Consider the following 24,114-nt stretch of genomic DNA (forward strand, 5'->3'; position numbering starts at 1 on the left):
CCCCCATCCTCTCTTGCCCTCCTGAGACACTTTGCTTCCATTAGAGAGCAGTGCTTCAAAGAGGAGAGGCATGGAACCTTCCCTCTTCCCGCCAGCCCTTCTAAGACTTCACACAGACAGCGTGTAGCATCAGTGTCCTCGCCCTCTCCCCGTGTCCCTGGGAGAGCAGGGATGTTTGTCAGGGACATCTCTGTGCTGTCATTGGCTTTCATCAAGCAGACAGCCTGTCACACTGCAGCACTGGCCTAAGTGCTCAGAGGTGGAGGAGGGGGCCTGGACTCCCATTCAGCCCCTGTTGCCCCAGCTAGCTCCACATTACTGTTGGAGAGTCCTTCTCTCTCAGACCTGGGACTGACCAACAGAAGAGTCCAAGAGCAGCGCGGTGAGGAGATACGTGCACTGACTTGGGGACTAGTCCCAGCTCAGATGTGTGACTTTGAGTAGGTTACTTCCCACCTCCATGCCGCCATATTGGAAAATGGCGTCCCACAGTCGCAGCACTTGCTTCCTGGGGTTGTTGCAAGGATTGAAGGACATAACGTTTGTAAAATGTGTGGCTTGGTACTTGGCAAATACTTGACCTGATCTTTGAACATTTACTATCAGTTTGAGGCACGTCTCTCCAGATAGTCTTTCTCTTCCTTACACTGACATGTATACACACGGGTGTTCTTCCTCCTTTTCTCATAAAAAAAATGATATATGTATACCTTTTTGTATATATATAACATACACATGAGTTATACATAATTATATATTGTAATGTATGCAAAATAACATGTATTTATGTATAACTATGTATGTATATTACATGCAGAATTTATTCTGCAAATTACTTTTCTTTAATTAAAAATATCATGCCTGTTTCACCCAAGGACATCTTTGGTAGCTTTCCATGCTTATATGTAAAAATCTGCGTTCAGGGCACCTGGATGGCTCAGTTGGTTAAGAATCTGACTCCTGATTTCAGCTCAGATCATCATCTTAGGCTCTTAGAATTGAGCCCCACATTAGGCTCTGTCCTCAGTGAGGAGTCTGTTTAAGTTTCTTTCTCTCCCTCTGCCTCTCCCCCAACTCATGCTCTCTCTCTAGATAAATAAGTAAAATCTTTAAATGTAACCATACCATACATAGTCTTTTGAGACTAGCCTTTTAAACTTAGTATAATTCTCTTAAGATCCATTCAGTGTGTTGCTTGCCTCAATAGGTTATACCTTTTTATTTCTGAATACTATTCCATGGTATGGGTCTACCACGGTCTACTTAACCGTCAACTCATTAAAGAACATGGGGTTGTTTCCAGTGTGGGGCTAATATAAATAAAGCCTCTATGAACATTCATATGTAGGTTTCTGTATAAACATGTTTTCATTTTTCTGTAATAATTGCCCACAGATCAGTTGGAGGGTTATATGGTGAGTGTATGTTAAGTCTGTAGGAAACTACCGAACTATTTTCCACCAGAGTGGCCCCACCATTTTACACTCCCACCAGCAATGTATGAGTGATCCAGTTTCTCTGTATCTTCTCCAGCATTTGGTGTTGTCACTATTTTTTATTTTAGCCATATTGGTAGACTTGTAATGAAACCTCATTGTGGTTTTAATTTGCATTTCCCTATTAGCTAATGATGCTAAGCATCTTTTTATGAGCATATTTGCCATCTGTACCTCTTCTTTGGTGAAATGGCTTGTTAGGTCTTTTGTGCATTTTCTAATGGGACTGTGTGTTTCACTCCTGTGGAGTTTGAGAGTTCTTAAGAAAAGCTTCGCTAACATTCATTTTGAAGTCCTGGATGGGCCAAATCAGAATTCTGATCAGACGGATACTCTCTGTGGACATTGGGAAAGACCAACTGGAGCCTCCCTTGCAGAATTATCATGCCTCTTGGTGATGCATAGTTCAGTCTCAGAATCTCTTTTATATCATACTTGAAGTCAACAGTCCAGTGCGTATCTCTTTAAAAATACCTGATTTTTAAAAAGCACATACACACACAATTTAAAACTACAATAGCCAAATTCTCTGGCAGCCAGCATATTGCCAAGTGATTATCCACCTGGTGACTAAACAGTGAGCACCCCCACCTGATCTTTTCTCTCTTCCACGTATGCCCACCTCTGTGCACCGAAAAGGTCTCCTCTGTCTCCCTGTTGTAAAAGAAAAGTATACATCGCTTTTACATATTGCCAAGAGTTGAAATTTGTTATGGCCGAAAGTCTAGGTTCTGAGTCACACAGCCTAGGACCAAACCTCAGCTTCCCCAGGTGATAGTGGTATTAGGTCTCGTCAGTACAGTTGTGCAGGTTGTACACTGCTCACATGCATACAGATGAGGAAGTGATTGGGGTCTAGTCATTACAGTTGTGCAGGTTGTACACTGCTCACGTGCATACAGATGAGGAAGTGATTGGGGGCTGATATCCAGATTGCCCTGTATTTGCTAAGCTGTGTGAACTGGCTTGAGATTGGCTCCACCAATCAAGGGGTGCTTATCCCTTACAGAAAGGTGCTAATCTCTTACCAAGCTATATACCCATTGAGCTGTTACCTGCCCAGAAAGGCATTTTGTTCGAGTTCATAAGGGAAGATGCCTTTTCCGGATTTGCACATATGCTCTTAGAGGCTAGCAGAGGCCTTATGCTGGGTTACCTGGGGCAAGTTACTTAAACTCTCTGGACCGCAGTTTTCACGTGTTTGGAAGATGGATGACAGGAGCACCTATCTCAAACAATTGTTGCAAAGACTAAGTGGGTTAATTCCTGCAGAAAGCCAGGCATGGCATCTGGTGTAAGATAACAGTTCAATAAATCTCAAGTCATTGTTATTATTAGTACTGTTTAATGATGCAGAGGGACTGGCTCACCCGTGTGACCCAGTTTGCAAACCAGCAATCGGAAAATGAGACTTCGGTATGTTGCACAAATCAGGACAATACAGCTGTTTATTAAACGGCAGAGCTTCTAATTTATAGCTGCAAAACGCTTCCAGGAGCAGAATGCTGCCCTGATCTGGGAGCTGGTGAAATAGATCAATAGGGAGAGACTGGTAGTGTCATCAGTCCTGGAGCCTGGCCAGCCTGGCTTTACCGTTCTGGGTCAGACACCCAGCCCTGGGCTCTCTCCTGCTGGCCTGATGTGATTTTTCCTCAGTTTATTTTTCGCCCCCCCCCACCCCGTTACTTGCAAGATACAAGGTTTTCATTTCCTTTCCTTGAGAAAATCCTGTATGTTCTCTGCCAATATTTTCTCTCCCAGAATAATGTTCTGAGGATCTGAAAGGGACTTGAGAGTCTGACTTGTCCATGTGTCTCCCAACTCCAGAGGGCAAAAGGAATCGTGTGCAAAGCATATTAAAAATGCAGGGTCTTGGACCTCATCCCCAAGGATTCTGATGCAGTACTCCTGGAGTAGGGCCCAGGCAGTTTTCTATTTAACCAGCAGTTTAGGAGGGTGCTTAGCTGGATTAGCCCAACCCCTATAAAGCTCAGAGAGGGATATGATGAGCTCAAGGTCACACAGCAATGCAAAGCAGAGCCAAGAGTAGAGCAGACTTCTAGCTGGTGCCATTTCCTGACAAAGATCTGCTCCTTCTCGGTTTCTCTCCCCTCCACTGTTCTTTTTTTTTTTTTTTAACTTTGAAATGTTGAACAGCAAGTTCTTTCAGTGGCTTTGGCGTTATAAAGACCCACAAGTGACCTTAAGGTCCTCGGTTGGATGCCCTTGGCTGGCCTTGGATGCTTTATGTCTTCCCTTCACTAACAACACACAATATAATGTATAGGCTCCGAGCTGGGGGCTCCAAGGCTCTAACTTCCGTGGGTTCAATGGCAGGATATCCATCCCTTCCTAACTGGAGATTAGCAGGGAAAAAAACAAAACAAAACAAAAACCAACAACAGCACAAAAGAACAAAACAACAACCGCAACGAAAATCCCAAGGGCAAAGATGCTGGAGCCTAGCCAGGACACAGCAAGGACAGTGAGACAAAAGGTAGATTCTGCACCCTCTAGACAACAGCAGGAGGTGAAGGAGCGTCTTGGGAAGAGGGGATAAAAGAGGTTATTTGGGAAACTTATTGCTGGAGCAGGCCAGAAAGGGCTGGTAACCAGCCCATCCAGTCACTTCGTGCAACATGCTTTTTTTTTTTTTAATTTATTATTTATTTGACATTTAACAGACAGAGATCACAAGTAGGCAGAGAGGCAGGCAGAGACAGATGTGTGCCATGTGGTAACAGGTAACAGGTATGTGACTGCGTGAACAGGCACACATACAAAATCACGCGTGTAGCCCCGTGTGCGTACCGTATATGCACAGATATGCTTCTAACATACTGTACGGCCCTGAGCGATCCCTTCTAGCCTCACTGCTCTGCGGGTTGCTTAAAGCGGAAACCGCATCTTACCCATCTCAGTAGCTCCAAGACTCAGGACAGGGACTGGAAAAGAACAGACATTTAGCAACATCTCGTTCAACTTGACTGAACACAGGCCCACGCACTTGAACCCGAGCTAAAACCATCCTCCTGCGAATATACAACCGAGTACAGATGTGGGATCTTTCGGAGATTTTTTTTCATTGCATCAGCGGAAATCAGGCCTAACCGTAGATGGAAATATCCAGGCAAAATCGGATTGCCCTACTTGATCCCGTTTGAGAAAGCAGCAGGATCCAGAGCTCCGATGCTGAGGCCTTGCTGGAGAAGTCTGGCACAGTTCTGGGTTGACACAGCCGGACATAGGATCCCCCCGCCGTCAAGGACTCGGCTATTCTCCCCGTCTGGTTGTTCTTTATCATTACTGGGGGCCTCCGTTGGACCCCCAAGCCCCTCCGAGCTCTCCCATATACTCTCTAAGCCCTTTCTGGTCTGGACATGGGATACATTCAGTTCCTGGAGAGGTTTCCTGTGGCGTCTCTAACAAATAGCCATAAATTGGGTGGCTCAGACAGAATATTCTTTCTCTCAAAGCTCTGGAGGTTGAAAGTCCAAAACCAGGTGGTCAGCGGGGTCACGCTTCCTTCAGGAACTGGAGAGAGGATCCGCTCTTTGCTTTTCTAGGGTCTGGTGGCCGCTAGTGTCCCTGGACTTGTGGTCCCGTCACCTCCTTGTCTTCTGTCACATCTCCCTCTGCCTCAGGCTTATAAGGACACTTGTCGTGGGATTTAGGGACAACCCAGATAATCCAAGATAAGCGTAACTCAGGTGTATCTACAAAACCTCTTTTCCCGAGTAGGGTCAAATTCACTGGTTCCAGGGATTAGGATGTGGACATTTTGGGGGGAGGGGAGACACCGATCAGCCCGCTGTGATTCCTACATTCAGGAAGCTGGTGAAATCATGGGAAAGTCTCCTCCATTTCAACTTTTTGGACAGGACTTTTTCTGAAATGATGGTGTTCCAAGACTGGTTTTTTTTTTTTGTTTTATTGTTTTTTATTAACATATAATGTATGATTTGCTTCAGGGGTACAGGTCTGTGAGTCATCAGTCTTACACAATTCACAGCACTCACCATAGCACATGCCCTCCCCAGTGTCCATCAGCCAGCCACCCCATCCCTCCCCACCAACCCCCCAGCAACCCTCAGTTTGTTTGCTGAGATTAAGAGTCTCTTATGGTTTGTCTCCCTCCCCAGTCCCGTCTTGTTTCATTTTTCCCTCCTTTCCCCATGACTCCCCGCCCTACCTCTCAAAGTCCTCATATCAGATCATATGATAATTATCTTTCTCTGATTGCTGTATTTTGCCTAGCATAATACCCTCTAGTTCCATCCTAGCAAATGGCAGGATTTCATTTTTGATCGTTACATAGTATTCCTGTGGGGGTGGGATGGGGGGGTGTGTTTGTGTGTGTGTGTATACATACACATACATACACTACGTCTTCTTTATCCATTCATCTGTTGATGGACATCTAGGTTCTTTCCGTAGTTTGGCTATTGTGGACATTGCTGCTATAAACATTCGGGTGCCCATGCCCCTTTGGATCCCCACATTTGTATCTCTAGGGTAAATACCCAGTAGTGCAATTGCTGGGTCATAGGGTAGCTCTGTTTTCAACTTTTTGAGGAACCTCCATGCTGTTTTCCAGAGTGGCTACACCAGCTTGCATTCCCACCAACAGTGTAGGAGGGTTCCCCTTTCTCTGCATCCTCACCAGCACCTGTCATTTCCTGAATGGTTAATTTTAGCCATTCTGACTGGTGTGAGGTGGGATCTCACTGTGGTTTTGATTTGTAATTTCCGTGATGGCAAGTGATGAGGAGCACTTTTTCATGTGCCTTTTGGCCATCTGGATGTCTTCTCTGCAAAAATGTCTGTTCACATCCTCTGCCCATTTCTTGATTGGATTATTTGTTCTTTGGGTGTTGAGTTTGATAAGTTCTTTATGGATTTTGGATACTAGCCCTTTATCTGATATGTCATTTGCAAATATCTTCTCCCATTCTGTCAGTTGTCTTTTGGTTTTGTTGAGTGTTTCCTTTGCTGTGCAAAAGCTTTTGATCTTGATGAAGTTCATCTGTGCCCTTGCTTCCCTTGCCTTTGGCAACGTTTCCAGGAAGAAGTTGCTGCAGGTCCAAGAGGTTGCTGCCTGTGTTCTCCTCAAGGATTTGGATGGATTCCTGTCTCACATCGAGGTCTTTCATCCATTTTGAGTCTATTTTTGTGTATGGTGTAAGGAAATGGTCCAGTTTCATTCTTCTGCCTGTGGCTGTCCAGTTTTCCCAACACTATTTGTTGAAGAGACTGTCCTTTTTCCATTGGACATTCTTTCCTGCTTTGTCAAAGCTTAATTGACCATAGAGTTGAGGGTCCATGTGTGGGCTCTGTGTTCTGTTCCATGGATCTATGTGTCTGTTTTTGTGCCAGTACCATACTGTCTTGATGATGACAGCTTTGTAATAGAGCTTGAAGTCTAGAATTATGATGCCATGAACTTTGGCTTTCTTTTTCAATATCCCTCTGGCTATTCGGGGTCTTTTCTGGTTCCATATAAATTTTAGGATTATTTGTTCCATTTTTTGAAGAAGGTTGATGGTATTTTGATAGGGATGGCATTAAATGTGTAGATTGCTCTAGGTAGCATAGACATTTTCACAATATTTGTTCTTCCAATCCATGAGCATGGAACGTTTTTCCATTTCTTTGTGTCTTCCTCAATTTCTTTCATGAGTACTTTATAGTTTTCTGAGTACAGATTCTTTGCCTCTTTGGTTAGGTTTATTCCTAGGTATCTTACAGTTTTGGGTGCAATTTTAAATGGGATTGACACCTTAATTTCTCTTTCTTCTGTCTTGTTGGTGTATAGAAATGCACCTGATTTCTGTGCATTGATTTTATATCCTGAGACTTTACTGAATTCCTGTACAAGTTCTAGCAGATTTGGAGTGGAGTCTTTTGTGTTTCCCACATAAAGTATCTCATCTGCAAAGAGTGAGAGTTTGACTTCTTCTTTGTCGATTCGGAAGCCTTTTATTTTTTTTAGTTGCTGAGACTGTTTTTAAGAAAATGCAGACTCGATGTTTTCATGCACTGGCTTGTGTCATTTAGGATGATCTTAGAAAATACTGATTGGTTAGTAAGTTGTTCATCCCAGAAATATTTTAATATGAAAAAAGAAGATAAATTCAAATCCACCACAGTCATGAACAGAAAGTGAGCGGGGGTAATTTTGTTTCCCCCTCTCTAGGACGGTCGACCAGAATAGCAGAGTGAGCATATATTATCTCCATTCAGAGGGAGTTGGTCCCTTCTTTGTCCAGCAGACTTTGGCGAACCTCAATTTGGATACAGCTCTGTCTGTTCATGGCACTGCATATAAGCCTTCTTTTTTTTAAATATTTTATTTATTTGACACAGAGAGCACAAGCAGGGCGAGCATCAGAGGGAAAGGGAGAAACAGGCTCTCCACAGAGCAGGGAGCCAATGCAGGACTCGATCCCAGGACCAGGATCGTGACCTGAGCTGAAGGCAGACACTTAACTGACTGAGCCCCCCAGGCGCCCCTGCAGGTGATACTTCTACGATTACCCCTCCTCTGGTGAACACCACCGACCCAAAATGGCTGGAGGATAGGCAAGTGAATCTGGGAGGAACGTCTTGCTGCATGTCTCGCTGTAGGTTTGACATGGATTGAGGTAGTGGGCACTTTTAAAGAACTGGTCTAGGGAGAGAGGGTAAAGCTTAGCGGTTCTTAGAATCTGTTGGAAAGCCTTGGAATTATAATCGGCTGCTAGCCCCAACTCACTCGAGAGGATGTGTCCAACTGGCTGTCCGTGACCAGTGCTGGAGGAGACTCTGGCCCAAAGCACGCCATATCGTAGGAGTCTGAGGAGACCTAGCAGGGAGGGCCACACCTCCATAGGAACTACAGAATCATCTGAGAAGAGAAGAGAGAGCAGGAGGGAGGGACAGAGAGAGAGTTTCCAAGACTCACAACCCAGAGATTCTATTCCCGTTGATCTGGGGTGACACCTGAAAACTCTATTTAAAACATAAAACCCCCCAAACCCTTCTCCGCTCAAGTGTTTTGACCCAGAGCCATGTTCAGGAGCCATGGCCTCAAGGAAGGGACCTTCACAAATAGATAAGAAGTCCTGGTGCTGTGCGTTGTTTTCTGTCACTCAAATTTCTTAAGGGCCAGGGTCAAGTCTTGTCCATACTTGAACCCGTCATTGACTAACACAGTGACTGTCATGTAACAGGAGTCAAGACGGCATGTTGGAATTGTGGTTCTGAGGGATAGGAGTTCCAGCGTGCTTGGCAATAATTTCCTGAGTGACCTGACCCCTAGCCTTGGTTCAGAGAAAAGCACTCATAGCGGTGGTTCAGGAGGAGGAATCTGGAGTTGAGAGGCCTTGGTCAAATTCCCATTCCTGAGTTACCCTGTGACTTCCAACAAGACCCTTTACCTCTCCAAAGCCTCAGGTTCGCACCTGTGGAATGGGGATAGTAATGACACCTACCACTTAACAGTTGCTGGGAGAAGTACATGTGCCCAGCACCATGGGGAGCACTCAACAAATCTTCTTGTAGCTATTATCATTATTATGAATTTGAATAAGGGAAAACATGAACATTCTCTCTGTTACCTCACGGGTAAGCAGACATTCCTTGGCATTGTGTAGGAGACCCTCCTCAAGACATTCTTCCCTGGCCACTTTGTCCCTCACCCCTGACGTTCTGGAAATACCACATTGCTAGCAGTTCCCCCACAGTTAGGTTACTCCTTGTTGCCTCTGGTCTGTGCAAAACACTGGCCCCTCTGCTTGGGAAGGCCCTCTCCCACTGTCTCCCCACATCTCATCCGCCTCATGATCTTCTCCTTGACTTTCAAATGGCAATTCGGGTGCTCCTTTCCTCAAAGAAGCCTTCCCTACTGGCTGGTTCTTTTTCCTTTTCTCCAGAGAATCAGTAATCCTCTCCCTTTTCTCAGAGATCCGTATTTCATCCCCACGTGTATTTTCAAACCTACCACGCTGTGCTGAAATTTACAGTATCTTGTTCGTCTTAGTATCCCTAGTAGAGGGTCTAGAATGTCATGTGCCCCCAAAAAATAGGGTGAAGGAATGAGCCGTCCGCACTAACATGGGTTTGGAATCCGTGGCTTTGGAATTCGCATACTCTCCACGGTCACATCTGCTGGGTGGTGCCGTGTGACAAACTGCCCCAACTCGGTTTAAAATCAAAATCATTCCTTCTCCCTCCTGTGTCTGTATCTGTAGGTAGGGTAGGAGTTTATTAAACTCGGCTGAAGCCTTGGTTCAGATGTGCTCAACTTCTCGGTGCTGGTTCCACTTAGGTCTACTCCAGGCACGTTCATTCTGGGCCCACGTTGAAGGGTCAGTAGTTCCCACTTCTGCAAGAGGACAAGTTTATCTTCTAAAACGCATTTCAGCTCTCGCTGCCTCTCTTACGACTCCCCACCTGCTACCCTCTTGTTGGCCGAGTCAGATGACTGAGCTCAGGGTCCAAGTGCACATGGTGCTTCATGAGGCCAGGCAGGCCACACAACCAAGTTCAACATTAATGAGTCCAGTGAGCATAGTCTTCCCGTGGAGCTGGGAGGGAGTGGGTATTTTGAACAGTACATCATTGACCTAACACAATCATGCTCAGTCTTGCTATAATTCATTTTGCTTATCAAATGTTTTATTGTCCATTTAGAAACCTGCAACATCTCCTTGTTCAAATAGACTTCTTAATGAATACATAATTATAATATTGTGAACTAACAAGGAATTAGGTTCTCCCTTTTCAGTTCCCATTATATCTTTCATTTTGGGGTGTGTATGAGAGAGGGAGGGAGGAAGAGGGAGGGAGGGAGAGAGAGAGAGAAATGATTAAGCATGCTGTATTGTAATTGTAATTCTGTGTGCATCTCTCTCTCTGGATGAGTGACATTACGTAGTGGTATAACAGACCGTTTCATTGAGTTACCTAATGCCATTCTCACCTCCTTCTTCCCACTGCCCACCTTCACTGTAAATGACAGAGGTGACAAAGATTTACCTCCTCAGCTTGCCCTGCGACTAAGAGTGTGACATGGTCCAGCCAGTCAGACCTAGCAGAAATCTGCAAGAAAATCTTAGAAAAAGTCTTTGCTCTCCTAATAAAAGGAGAGCAAATCTTTGCTCTCCTAATAAAAGGAGAGCAAATCCTGTCTTGGATATGGATGTGATATGGTTGACAAGCACAAAGGAGATACACAGAGAATCCTAGAAATTCTAGTTGACATCTTTGGATCAGTGAACCGACACCAGTAGCTACCTACCTCAAGATTTTGTAAGGGTGGGGTTTCCTGTTATTTGTAGTCAACTTGTAGAACTGTGCTGTTGTCTAGAACAGGGGTTGGCAAATTTATAACCCATGGGCTAAATCCATTTCTTTTTGTAAATTTATTTTATTTTTGTAATAAAGTTTTATTAGGACATAGCCATGCCCATTTCTTCCTGTAAATGAAGTTTTATTGGGACACAGCCATGCCCATTTGTTTGTCGTTTATGGCTGCTGTTCTGTTACAGTGTCCGAGTTGAGTATATCTGAGAGACCCTCTGGCCCACAAGGCCTAAAATATTTGCTATCTGGCCCTTTATTGAACAAAAATTGCCAACTTTCTGCTCTAGGACAAAAGTTACAACTTATTGCTTCTTTACGTCCTCAGTAAAGTCAGGGCTGGTAGCCAATAGGCACGCTATAATTATAGGATGTAATAGTTTTATAAGCTGTCATTTATTAAGCACTAACTGTTTGCCAGGTGCTGAGCTAAACACTCTGTGTTTGTCTTATTTAATCGGCACACCGCCTCAATTAGTCAGAACTCCTGCCTCTTCCCTCCACAAATGGAGAGACCCGAGCTTGGTGACATTGAACAAACTAGCCCAAGGTCATTAAACCAATGAAGGGTGGAGCCAGCCCTTCAGTCTAGGTTTGGCAGACTTCAAAGACAAGGGTGGTAACATCTGAGCTCTTGTGTCTCCCCATTGTCCAGCTGCATCTGACTGGACACTGCCTTTCATAGGTCAGGGAGACAGACTTCATCCTCTTCTTGACGCCACTCTGGTTTATAAATAGTCCGTTCTTCTGGGCCGACTTCATCACACCTCATTGGAGAAAAGGACCTCTTGACAAATTGAAAACAATGACTCTAAATCTCAGAAACAGAGCGACTTTACAGCCACCAAATAAACAGAAGGTGTTGTAAATCTCCCCGTGTGTACGTGTGTGTGTGGGGGGGGGCTGATAAAGGAGTAGCTCTGCATCTGTCTGGACCTTCCGGTGGTCATTGTCTCCCTCTGCCTATACGGAGACACCTCCAGTCAAAGACACTTGTGCTTCCTGTCTGTCAACTCCCTTTGATTTTACGATAGCTATCTTGCCTTATCTTATGTTACAAAAAAAAAAAAAAAAGTCCTTCTTGCTCATTGTGAGTATTCTCCCCGCAAGACCTAGTAGAGGTACGGAAGGGCGGATTAACACCTCCCCTCTGCTTGTCCCATCCCCGAGGCCCAAGGTGGTGGCCCACAGTTCACTCAGCCGTCTCTGAAGCAGGGAGAAGAAACAGCTGGGTGGGCATTTATCATATCAGACTCTCTTCAAGAGCTTGATTCAAGGGTCTTGTCGGAAGATCACGGACGCTTTCGGATCAAGTTAGTTTAAACATCATTGGGGGAAATCCCGTGGTTTCTCTTAGGCTAAAAAGAGTTGAAGACAATCAGCCTGAGGTTTAACTTGGACTTCGAGTCATCGATGAACACATTTTAAGAGAAAAGGAATGAATACTCCTTGAGTAGATACCAGGCCCCCCAACCCATGCACGCTTTCATGAAATGATATGTAACATGTCATATGCACCGTTTTTCTCTTGAGCACATAGTAATTCATTCAAGCCTCACAAAATTTCATATAGTAAATCCTATTACTATTTACTGAGATGAGGAAAAATGGGGCATGGAGAGCATATCCATTATCTTTGACTGCTAAGAAACATCCCCAAACCACAATGGTTTAAAACTCAAGCATTGACTTTGCTCATGATTCTGTGACTCAATGGAGGGTTTTCCGATTGAAGCCAGCTCAGCTGGTCTTCGCTGGGCTCTCCCATGCATCTTTGGTTGGCTGATGGTTGGATGATCTAGAACAGCCTCACTCACTTCGATGTGAGTGGATTTGGAAGACTGTTGGCCAAGGGACAAGACATCCTGACCCTCTCACCCTGTAGCCAGCTAGCCTGAGCTCCTTCACATGACACTCATGTCCCAAAGCAGCAAAGGGGGGGACCAGCGCTTCTTCAGTCTCTGTTTGCATCACACTTGCTGTGGTCCATTATCCAAAGCAAGGTGCATGGCTAATCCCAGAGACCCAGCAGAAGGGATTACTTAATTGCATGGAGAAAGAGAGAGAGAAGCCTGAATACACCGAGGCCATCGGTGCCTCGGTCGGCCACAGAGAGGGTATACCACTTACCTAAGATCTCACAGCTAGCAAGTGATGGGGACAGGATTTCAATCCAGATATTCTGACTCCAGAATCTGCATTCTTTTGTGGAGAGAGTGGCATGGACAGAAGTGGGGAGAGAGAGAATCCCAAGCAGCTTCCATGCCCCGCATGGAGCCTGACGCAGGGCTCAGTCTCTAAACCCCAAGATCACAACCTGAGCCAAAATCAAGACTCTGATGCTTAACCGACTGAGACACCCAGGCGCCCCCAGAACTTGCATTCCTAAGTACCATGCTGTTTGACAATAAATACATTATTTCACTTAATTGTCAACAACAACAAAAGGCAAAGAGAGGGTCATTACTAGCTCTTTTTTACATTTAAAAAACAGTTGGACCTCAGTGAGGTTAAATAATCCCAAAGCTAGGGGTGCCTGGGTGGCTCCGTCATTAAGCTCTGCTTTCAGCTCAGGTTGTGATCCCAGAGTTCTGGAATCGAGCCCCGCATCTGGCTCCCTGCTCGGCAGGAAGCCTGCTTCTTCCTCTCCCACTACCCCTGCTTGTGTTCCTGCTCTCGCTGTCTTTCTGTCAAATAAATAAATAAAATCTTAAAAAAAAAATCACAAGGCTAGGAAATGGGGAAATCTGACTCACTCATAAAAACTGTGTGTCTCCACTGTGTGACGCCAATACCCACCTGTGCATGGGGAATCCACCTGCGCGCTGAAGCCCCGACCAGGGACCACTTTCAGAATATGTGTTCAGGAAGCAAGAGAGGACTAATGCGGGGTTGTCAGCACAGGCTGAAGTCTTCCCTCGCCACTTCCCGGCTATTGCCCTGAAGTTTTATTCCCATTCAGGAAATTAATTTCTGCCTGGCAGAGTGGTAGGTGTTATGGCATTCAAAGGAAATGAAAAAAGACAAATTTTTAGCTCCCAGGATGCCTACAAAGTGCACAGTTAGGAAACAGCAGATGCCAACACACAATGAAGTAGGTGGATGTGTAGACAGATGGAGGCAATCATGAGCAACGGGAAGATGAGTGTGAACAGGGTTAATCAGGGAAGACTCCCCAGAGGAGGTGGGCAGCAGGAAGAGTGGGATTTGGATTGCCTAAGAAAAAAAGGAATAATCTTTCTTAGACTTGCATCTTTCTGAGAAAAAAAATCTAAGCATGGGATTGATCGTGGTTGGGTCTCTTGAACTTTGGGGGACAATAGGCAATTCACACCAACTTAGGCCAAACAGATAGGCTTCCAAATTGAATAGAAGAATCCAGTACCCAAGATGACAGTGCACTAGGAAAGCCAGCATTGATTGGAATCATGGGCTCCAAAGCCATGGCAGCACCCTCTGTCTTTCCTCCCTGCTTGGTTATTTCGTGGCAAACAAGCTTCCTTTCCTTCTTGTTCTACAGGGTGGAAGACGGCTGCCTCTCCATGCAACTCCAGGTTCCCAACAGAGTGAATCTGATTGGCCCAGATTGAGGCAACAGCCCCCCTTTCATACAACGAGCTTCTCCAATGGATCACTAACACTGTGGCTGGGGAAGGCAACTGGTGAGTCTGAGGGCTGTTCTCAGCAAAGGGACAGTGGTTTCTGGGCTGGGCAAAGAACCGCAAAGTGTGTCTGGTAAGGGTCTGTGTTGAAAGATCAAATGGCAATGAGCGCAGTTGAATCAATGAACTTGGGGATGGTGGGGAGGAAGAGAGCTAGGTGCTGTGGATGGAGGGCACTGAATTCTAGCCAGAGTACATGAGTCTGAGACGGGAGTGTGCTTTGTGAGCACCTGAGAAGTTTCTGTGAGCTTTGTCTATGCCCCTCACGTCTCCTCACTGAGGCCTCTCAGACCACTGGTAAGAATTTTCTGAGCATCTCCGGGCGAGCTGGCCCGCTAAGTCCCCTCATCTCCATGCTAGAGTTTCCATTGGTTGTTGGCAGGTCTACAAATTTGCTCCCTCGAGATGAGGGAGCAAAGGTTAGGGCTGTGGAGGGCTTTAATCAATAGTGCATGCTCCTGAGAAACAGGCAGGAATCAATAATATATTTCCATACTCGACTTTTTTTTTTCTTATCCCCCAAACAACAGCAACAAAACATTTATGCCAGACGGCAACCGAAAAAATCCAATTTTGTTTTTTAGAAAAAGTTCTTCTTCCCTTTCTTGCTGTTTAATGCAAGGCGTGATGAATGTGTTTACCATATGGAGATGAGAAAGAATCAGTTAGAAAAACCTAGAAAATGTGGTGTTTCGTAGTGGGGGTTTTCTTTTCCATTTTTGAAAAGAAAGCCAACTGCGGTTTCTAGAATGTGTCTGTAGGATGATGTGTGATAAGAAAAGGAGAGGGTTGGAGGTATGGTTGGACTCGGGGTGTGTAAGTGAGGAATTCCTTAGTGAACTCATGAAATACGGTTCATGGTGCACAGTGGGCCGGCGGGGCATGTGGAGGGCCGTTGGTTGGATGGCGACCACTGTCCCTGCTAGCCGGTTCCAGGGGGAGCCAGTCTGAGAACGAGCCACTGAGTTAGATGATGTCTCCGGGCAAGATGCCTTCTGAATAATCGGTTTGCCCCTGGTCGTCTTTCCAAACACAGATGCTGATTTCAGCTCTGAGGTTTGTTTGAATGCATGAGTAGAGGGAGCCGTTCTGCGAACGTCTTTTACCTCAGTGGCCTTAGATACACACCTGGACGTTGGGAACATGTGTTTCAGGTGGGAAAGGGTGAGAAATATCAAATAGATGAAATCATTCCTGCGTTTCATGTATTTCTTCATTCACTAACTTTTTTTTTGTTCGCGTGTCAGACTTGTTAATATCATAGACTGTTCAGGTATTACATTGGATAAGAACTCAGTATTTTGGGGAAAAAAAATACACTTCTCCAGGTGATTTCAGTGAATTGCTGGGTTGAGAAACACTGGTCCAGAGTATCCAGTGTCTTACTAGCAATCTAAAGAGCTTGGACTTTGAATTTAAATTAAAAAAAAAAAACAAAAAAAAAAACTTCTGACCTCATGCGGATCATTAGAGCCAAGGAAGATCGTTACAGTGTCAGACCTATTTCAGTAGGTCTCCAGGCCCACCAATGGCCACCTTGCTCTTTGACGGCTACCAGACAGGAGCTCGAATCTGGAGGGAGGTGGAATGACATAGTGGTGAGGGGGCGGAGCCTGTGGGAAACAACTGCATTCAGGCTCTTGTGGGTTCTTCAGACTTCTCAGCGTGCCTCTCTTTCCTCTGCTCTCGTATCCGACGGGTAATGTCTGCCTATTGCTTAGGATAGGGGTGTCGTCAAATATTTTTTTTTTTTTAAAGATTTTATTTATTCATTTGACAGAGAGATCACAAGTAGAGAGGTAGGCAGAGAGAGAGAGAGAGAGAGAAGCAGGCTCCCTGCGGAGCAGAGAGCCCGATGCGGGACTCGATCCCAGGATCCTGAGATCATGACCTGAGCCGAAGGCAGCGGCTCAATCCACCGAGCCACCCAGACGCCCCTCGTCAAATATTTATTGAGGACTTACTGCAGGTCGGGTTCTTGGATAAGCCCTGGGAATGTCACAGTGAGCAGGAAACGTAACAATGCTCGTTCTTGGGGAGCTTCCCTTCCAAAGAAGGGACTGGACATCCGTCAATCACCACATGCGATTGTAAAAAAAAAAAAAAAAAAGAAATGAAAAAGAAAAAAAGTGACATAAGCAAGCACACACCCATGCCTGCACACCCATGTGTATATGAAGCCCGTGTTGTAATGAAAAATTACAGAATTAGGATTCTGTAATTACCAAGGGATTCGTCTGTTTAGGAGGAGCCGCAGGAACTAAGAAATGCGTAATGGGAGAGCCCTTCTGGGAAATGAGCTGGAATTTGAAGGAATAGATGCAAAGGAAGGAGGGAGGCTAGAGGGAAGCTGGGGAGGAAAGGGATGTCCGCTAGCAAAGACCCCAAGAGGTGAGGTCATAAGGAGGAAAAATGACCCAGCAGTGTCTCCAGGGCCTGGAACCCCTCGTCCTCCGCTGTTCACAGCCCCTGACTTCTCTGAAGTTAGACTACACGTGGGTGAGAAAAGGAAATGCAAGAAGATACTAACTAGATCGCATGTTTCCTAATCTTTAAGATGCTTTAACATATTCATCATGTAACGCAATCTCCCCCTCCCCAACCCATCCGGTACAGTTTAAGACTGGTGCTCTGAGCTTAATGAAGGTCTCCAGAAAGAAAGGTTGGCTTTCATTCAAACCCGGGACAAATTGCTCACCACGGAGTGACATGTTAGCTGTCAAGGAGCTGTCGCAGCTGGCCCCGAGACAGGCTTTTTCTAGAGTGAAGAGCCGTTCCAGCAGGCTTGCGCCCTGGGAGGTTATCAGCTGCTGTGGCACATTGATGGGTGTTATCCCAACTGATAGCAGAAAGTGCTGCTGGGGACGCACGGTGGGTTGCGGCTCCCACCACACCTTCCGTCTCTCCAGGAAAGGCTCCAGTGGCTTTATGGAATGCCACCCCTCATGCATTTCCCGGGAGTTTCCTGTGGGGACTGGAGGTGGGGTGGGGCACCGTGGCCCACCAGTGTTTGCTGTATCTTCCAACAGCTGATAACACGCATTTGATCAATTATTTTAATATAAGTTGCATAAGGAGCTCCATGCTGCTGGGCGAGCAGATTTTGTGCTTCGTGTCTACAGCTTTTTCTTTCCTTAATCTTTTGTGTTGTCAGTCTCTGGGGCCCGAGTGTTGTCTCCCTGGTAATAAATAAAGCACGCCCAAAGCCCCGATCCTGCTCCTGGCTTGTAGGGAGCCCATAGTAAGTCTCTTATAGTTTAGCTGGTTGGCCAAGAGGCTGTACAGAGCAAAGTGAAAAGCCTAGATCTTGGAGCTAGACAGAGCCAGACTGGAGTTTAAGGTCTGTAACTTAACCAGCGGTTGGACATGAGGCATGATTCATTAATTTCCCTGATTCTCGATTTCTTTAGCTGGAAAACAGAGCACACTCTGGAATGATTGTTCATATAGTAAACACTGTGAAAATCACCTGGCCCAAGCTTCCTTAGTAATAGGTATTGGGTTTATAGAAGTTATTCTCATTGTTAATATACTAGAATTATTTTTTTTTAAGATTTTATTTATTTAAGACACAGAGCACATGCACACAAGCAGGAAGGAGGGGCAGAGGTAGAGGAAGAAGCAGGCTCCCCGCTGAGCAGAGAGCCTGATACGGGGCTCGATTCCAAGACCCTGAGATCATGACCTGAGCCAAAGGCAGACACCTAATCTGCTGAGCCAGGTGCCCCAATACCCTAGAATTATTCTGTCTTCTTTCTTTTTTTTTTAAGATTTTTTTTTATTTATTTGACAGAGAGATCACAAGTAGGCAGAGAGGCAGGCAGAGAGAGAGAGAGGAAGAAGCAGGCTTCCTGCTGAGCAGAGAGCCCGATGCGGGGCTCGATTCCAGGACCCTGAGATCATGACCTGAGCCGAAGGCAGAGGCTTTAACCCACTGAGCCACTCAGGCGGCCCTATTCTGTCTTATTTCTGTCTTGAGTTCCTACCTTCTATCTCCCGCCAGTGTAGGAAGGTTCGCTTGGCTTTCAGGAAACGCTGTTTCAAGCATGGATATTGTACTGGCTAGAACTCAGCAGAACTCTTTTTTTTCAGTGATTAAAAAAAAAAAACCACTTATCATAAACTGGTTAAGGCAGAAGAGCACAAAAACCCAGCTACTGTTAGCTTCAGGCTTGGCTGGTTCCAGAGGCCCAAATGTTGTCGCGAGTCTGCTTCGCGTCATCCCTCGTCTCCGCTTTGCTCTGCCCTGGCTTATTTTCAGGCAGGTCTCCCCTTGTGCTGACCAAAATGGCCTTTAGCAACGCCAGGGTAAGAGAGTGCCAATTCAGTGAAGCTGACAGAAAGAAAGTCACTGTTTTTCCAGTCGTTCCAGAAAAATTCCTGAACCTGATGCTCAGATTGACTTGGCTCTTGTGGCCCAGGGTCCAGGGATGTCATGTTCTGACCGGCCAGGCCTGTGCCGGGAGCCCACACCTGAGTGGGAGAGGAGCCAGTCCCCAGCCGAAACGTGGGTACCCTCACCGGAAGAGCATTACCTGGAAATCGAGAAAACCCCTGTCCACGTCCACCAGCTCTGGGTCTTCTTCAGTTTCTGTCCCCTCTGTATCAACACCCTTCCCCGTGAGCCAACTGTTAGCCGAAGAGTTTCTCTTGGATCAGCAGCCTTGGCCTCCCTGAAGGAGATACCAGGCGTCTGTCCCTAAGGCAGCAGCCAGACGCCTCCCCGCCAACCTGCATGGAAGGGAGAATCGTCAGGGAGTCTGCTAATTGCAGGCTACACACAGCTCCCCATCACCCACTGTCAAAACATGTTAAAGCCATCTTGGAAGCTTAGCCATTCCATCACGAGGACTTGCCGATGTAAGAGAATATGGGCCACTTCTCTTCCCTCTCTGATTCCTCGCCCACCTTAAAGGAAGTGTCCCTTACCTTCACCTTATGGTGACTTAAATAACCAGCAGCAACCGTCATTTGGTTTCCACTGACTACTGACTTGTGGCTGGACCTCGCGGGGACACAGCAGGTGCACATGCCTCCCCTCCCCACGCCTATACCCATAGCAGACATCACTAATCAATCAGACGCTCTTCCCTGACAGAGCTGGGCCTGATCTCTGGGTCCTTCTCAGTTCAGCAGCCGTTGCAAAGAGAATGGAATTGGTTTCATTCATAACTAAGGAAACTAGGTGCCTTCTCACGTTTTGGTGACACCTGCATTTAGGTCCATTCGTAACAAGTTGTCAACCTCACAACAATCATCCCCTCCCATATTAGGCATTGTTGTCCCCGTGGCACAGATGAGGAATGAGGCTCAGAGAGGTACAGCAGCTCACTGACTATCACACAGCTCCCAGGTTCTATCCCACGCCGCCTCCTCTGTGCATTTTTAAAACAGCGGATGTTCACAGCCGCCTGCTCCCCCAGGAGGGCAAGGCGGAGCAAAGGCTCAGAGCTTGATGACAGCCCCAAGTTGAGGCTGGCTCCCAAGACCCCAGGGGACTCACTGGGTCTGCACTCAGCGGCCAGCCGCACTGCCCAGAGGCGCCACGAGGAGGAGCGGCTCCGGAGGGCTGCCCGGACCTGCCCTCCTCCAGGAGAAGCACAGCACGACGTTCATTTGTTCCCACGAAGCTGCGGTAGCTCTCAGCTTTGGTTCCCCAAAAAATCAGCAGCATGTCGGAACAGATGCCACTCAGGGCCCCGAGCCTGCTGGTGACGAAGGAGAGCCCCAGGCCGCTGGAAGGGGGACCCTGATGCCTGGGGACACCTGAGAGAGAACCCAGCTCTCTCAGCAGGGGCTCAGAGGAGCCAGCGTGGCAGGAGGTGGGGGTTACTGATGTAGGTACAGGCAAGGCAAAAGCTAATGATAATAACTCACCGTAGCTGCAGCCTGCCTTTCATTTCCTGAAATCGCCCTGAATCTCCTCCTCTTCCTCTCCCTCCTCCCGACCTCCTGTCTTACTAAGCTCGAGAGGTTGTGCAGCCACCAAGGGGAAGAGCCCGACCTTCGGGTCTGAATCCGACATCTGCGCTCTCTGGCCTGAATCGCCTAGAGAACGTGCTTTAGCTTCTCTGTGCCTCACTTTGCCACATCAGTGCAATGGGGGTGATTGTACTTCATAACTTCACTCAAGGGTTTCTCGACCTTGGCACTATGACCCTCGGAGCCCGACAGTCCTTTGCTGTGCTGGTCTGCCTGGGACATGTTGCAGGATGTTCCTGCCTCCCAGATGCCAATAGCGCTGACGGGCCATCCACCCCTAGTCATGAGGGCCAAGAAAGCCTCCAGACGTTGCTAAGTATCCCGAGGGAATGAGGTGGCGGGGGGATGGTAGAATACCCTGAGAACCGCAGCTTTATTAGATTCTTGCGAGGAGAAGCCAGGGTGATGCTGTCGATGATAAATCACTTGGAAGAGTGTTTGGCATGTCATAAGCATCTACTAAACGTTATTTACGTTTATTTACGTTTACTGCTCCTGCCATGTGGGGCCCTGGGTCCCTGCCTTTTCACACCTCCCACACAGACATGGCTCATCAATCCTAGCCCTGTTCCCGATGCCCTTGGGCAGGATCCCTGAATCCTTCCCAACACCCCAGACGTCCAGCAAGATCCCAGTGTTCCAGGGGCGCCGGGGTGGCTCAGTCATTAAGTGTCTGCCTTCGGCTTAGGCATGATCCCGGGGCCCTGGGATCAAGCCCCGCATGGGGCTCCCTGCTCAGCGGGAAGCCTGCTTCTCCCTCTCCCACTCCCCCTGCTTGTGTTCCCTCTCTCGCTGTCTCTCTCTCTGTCAAATAAAATCTTAAAAAAAAAAAAAAAATGAAATGTTCCTCGGGTATTCTTCAAGACCCAGGAACAGTGCCTGGCATCAAGAAGGGGGTCTGGGTAGTCACTTCATTCTGATGTCGTGACCACCACGAAGGCTTGGTACCCTCCTGCCGTGGAACACACAGGCGCTCGGCGAGGTTCCCTGAAGTCACGTGTTTAAATGATAGCACCAGATATGAACCCCATATCTAAAAATCCTCAAATCCCATTTTTTTTTACTATCTCCAAAGCTAAGGATCAGATTCATAGAGTTTAATCCCAAAGTTCATATTCTTTTTTTTTTTAAGAGAGAAAGAGAGAGCACACATGCTCACACACAAGCAGGGGGAGGGCAGTGGGAGAGGGAGAGAGAACCTCAAGCAGGCCCCACGCCCAGCGCAGAGCCCAGTGCCGGGCTCGACCTCACGGCCATGAGATCATGACCTGAGCGGAAAGCAAGAGCGGTACGCTTACCCGACTGAACCACCCAGGTACCAAAGCTGATACTCTTAAATGTGACCCTGTAGCTTAGGCACTCATATTCAGCAGAGAAGGAAATGGTAGTAAACCACCTCTCCAACCGATACCAGGAAGCCCAAATGCGTGTCATTTGCCAATCCCTACAATGTACAGACTCTCACTGTGTGTGGTCAATGTGAAACCATCCGTGGTTTCCCAAAACTCCTGACAAGGTGACAGTGGGTTTCTGTAAGCTGGTGCGAGGAGGTTCCAGCACATTCCACAGTGGCCTCCTGCCCATCTGGGAACAAGGCAGGACAGCAGTCCATCAATAAACCCCACTAAACCTTGAGATATCGAGAGCAGAGGAAGCATTAGCTAAGGCAGAACTGCTCTGCCCCTAAAGCCTGATGTATGCGTGCAAACCTGTGTTTGGGCTTGGGGTCACGCCACATTTTCACCCCTTCACCTGTAAGCCCAGATTCTATGTCCGGAAAATCAGTCCAGGCTGACATGAGCTTTGCGGCCTCACTCGTTGCCTACAAGTTCATGTTTTGGAGGAGAAAAACAAAAACACTCTCTCCTCGGGCTGATCCATTCCCAGGGACAACTCAAGAATAAATATTCGCAGCAAGATGGCAGGTCTGACTGGATGCCTGGTTTGCAGATGGCTTCCCTTCCAGAGCGGCACCGTGGATAGGCCACCGGAGCTGGGCACCGGTGAAGAAGGCACCGGGGTTGCACCTCGCCGGGCCGCGTGCAAGGCTCTGGGTCATCACCATGGAAGTCCTACCCGTAACTGACTTGATGAGCGTTGACCTGGGCTCCCGCTGCGCCTCAGCAAGCAGAGGCCTCCCCTCTTCTCTGCATCCCAATTGCCCATCCAGAAGGCTGAGGCGGAGGATTCCATCGTGTCCTTTCCACCAGGGTGACTGTCACCAGGGTGGTTCCTCTCCCACTTTCGCAAGCCCCCGCGCACTACCAGACTCGCCGCTGAGTGTTGGGGCTGCTTCTGGCATCGCTACACGTTGGATGGAAACACATCCCAAGGGGCTGCCGGGGCGCGTTCTGGACATGGAAGGGTCTTCCCTGGAAAACGCTCCTAGAGAGCATTCGGGATGATACCAGATGTGGCTGTTGCCCACAGGAGGTAACAGGTGCCACGTCGTACACGATGGCCGCTGTGTTTGCATCTCGGTTCTCCTTTCTTCACGAAAGGGAAAAATCAGCCACAGCCACCGTAAGCCTTCATTGGAGTGTAGAGCTCTGAATGCAGAAGGGACACGCTTCTTTTGTCCTGTAGATTCTACCACCGGGTCTTCATCGAAGGAGTCAGAGAATTCTTGGGAATGTGGGTGGTGTAGGAAGTACAGAGAAGCCGCCGGGAAGAGGAGAAAAAAATATGGATTTTAGAGTCAGAGGGACATGTCTGTGTTCAGCGTCTGGCTCTGCCGTGTGCCGGCTGTGTTTCCTTGAAAAGTTATTTAAACTCTCCGTGCCTCAGTGTCCTAATCTGTACAATGGAGGCAGGAATATTGACCTAATGGGGCTCCTGTAACCAGATAAGGAGGTTAAGGTGGGGGTTCCCAGCCCAGACTGAGGCACCTGGTCAGTATTCTCCCAGGGACTGAAACAGCACATCAAGGAATCCAGCTGAAGACCCAGAGGTCAGCACACACACTTTCCTTTTGTTCCATCCTAATGGATGGAGAATTTCCCTAATAATGTTTAATGTCCTTTTCACCTGTAGCACTCTATGCCCTCACGAGGGTCCTACATGTCTTCCTGGTCTGTAAAGTTTGCTTTGTTTTGTTTTTGTTTTTGTTTTTGTTTTTTAATTTAAATGAGATCTTGAAAAGCGAGATGCCTCTCCTGGCCCCAGAAAGATGGAGATGATCAGGAAAGACGGCATACCCCATGACTGAGGGAAAGAAGATCTAAGTCTGCTAAGAATGACCTCAAACTGCCCCCCACGTTGTGCTTGTGTGGAGAGGGACTTCTGAATCCACTGACCCCCGACTAGAAATGTTCTTTGTGAAGACATCCTGGGGCTCTCCGGAGACTTGATGGAGTCAGTTTCCCCCACCATCACGAGCAAGCTTTTTCTGGGTCTTTTCAACTTTCTAAGGAGCCTTGAGAATCCACTTAAGTGAGGGGAAAGGTCCCGGCATGTCACACGCTCAGAGCTGAGACACCCCTGCGCCACAAACGTCCGTTTCTTATCTTCCTCTCATCTTTCCGGGTTTATAATCCACTCCTGGGAAATCTCTCCATTGGGCCTTTGTCACAAAATGTGCCTTTGCTCTTCACGCTGGGACACAGAGGATGGACTGGTTGTGCGTCTAGTTC

General features: G+C 47.2%; 1 long non-coding RNA gene across 1 annotated transcript in view; it reads left to right on the forward strand.

Annotated features, from left to right (window-relative positions):
• The first annotated feature begins 14,378 nt into the window (after nt 1–14,378).
• The window catches only part of LOC123933929, a 58,023-nt gene continuing 48,287 nt past the window's right edge, over nt 14,379–24,114 (forward strand). The window contains exon 1 of the long non-coding RNA XR_006816708.1: nt 14,379–14,500. This is a non-coding gene — a long non-coding RNA (uncharacterized LOC123933929). The remainder of the gene's footprint in view (nt 14,501–24,114) is intronic.

The sequence above is a fragment of the Meles meles genome, chromosome 21 (assembly GCF_922984935.1).
Source record: "Meles meles chromosome 21, mMelMel3.1 paternal haplotype, whole genome shotgun sequence".
NCBI classification, from domain to species: domain Eukaryota; kingdom Metazoa; phylum Chordata; class Mammalia; order Carnivora; family Mustelidae; genus Meles; species Meles meles.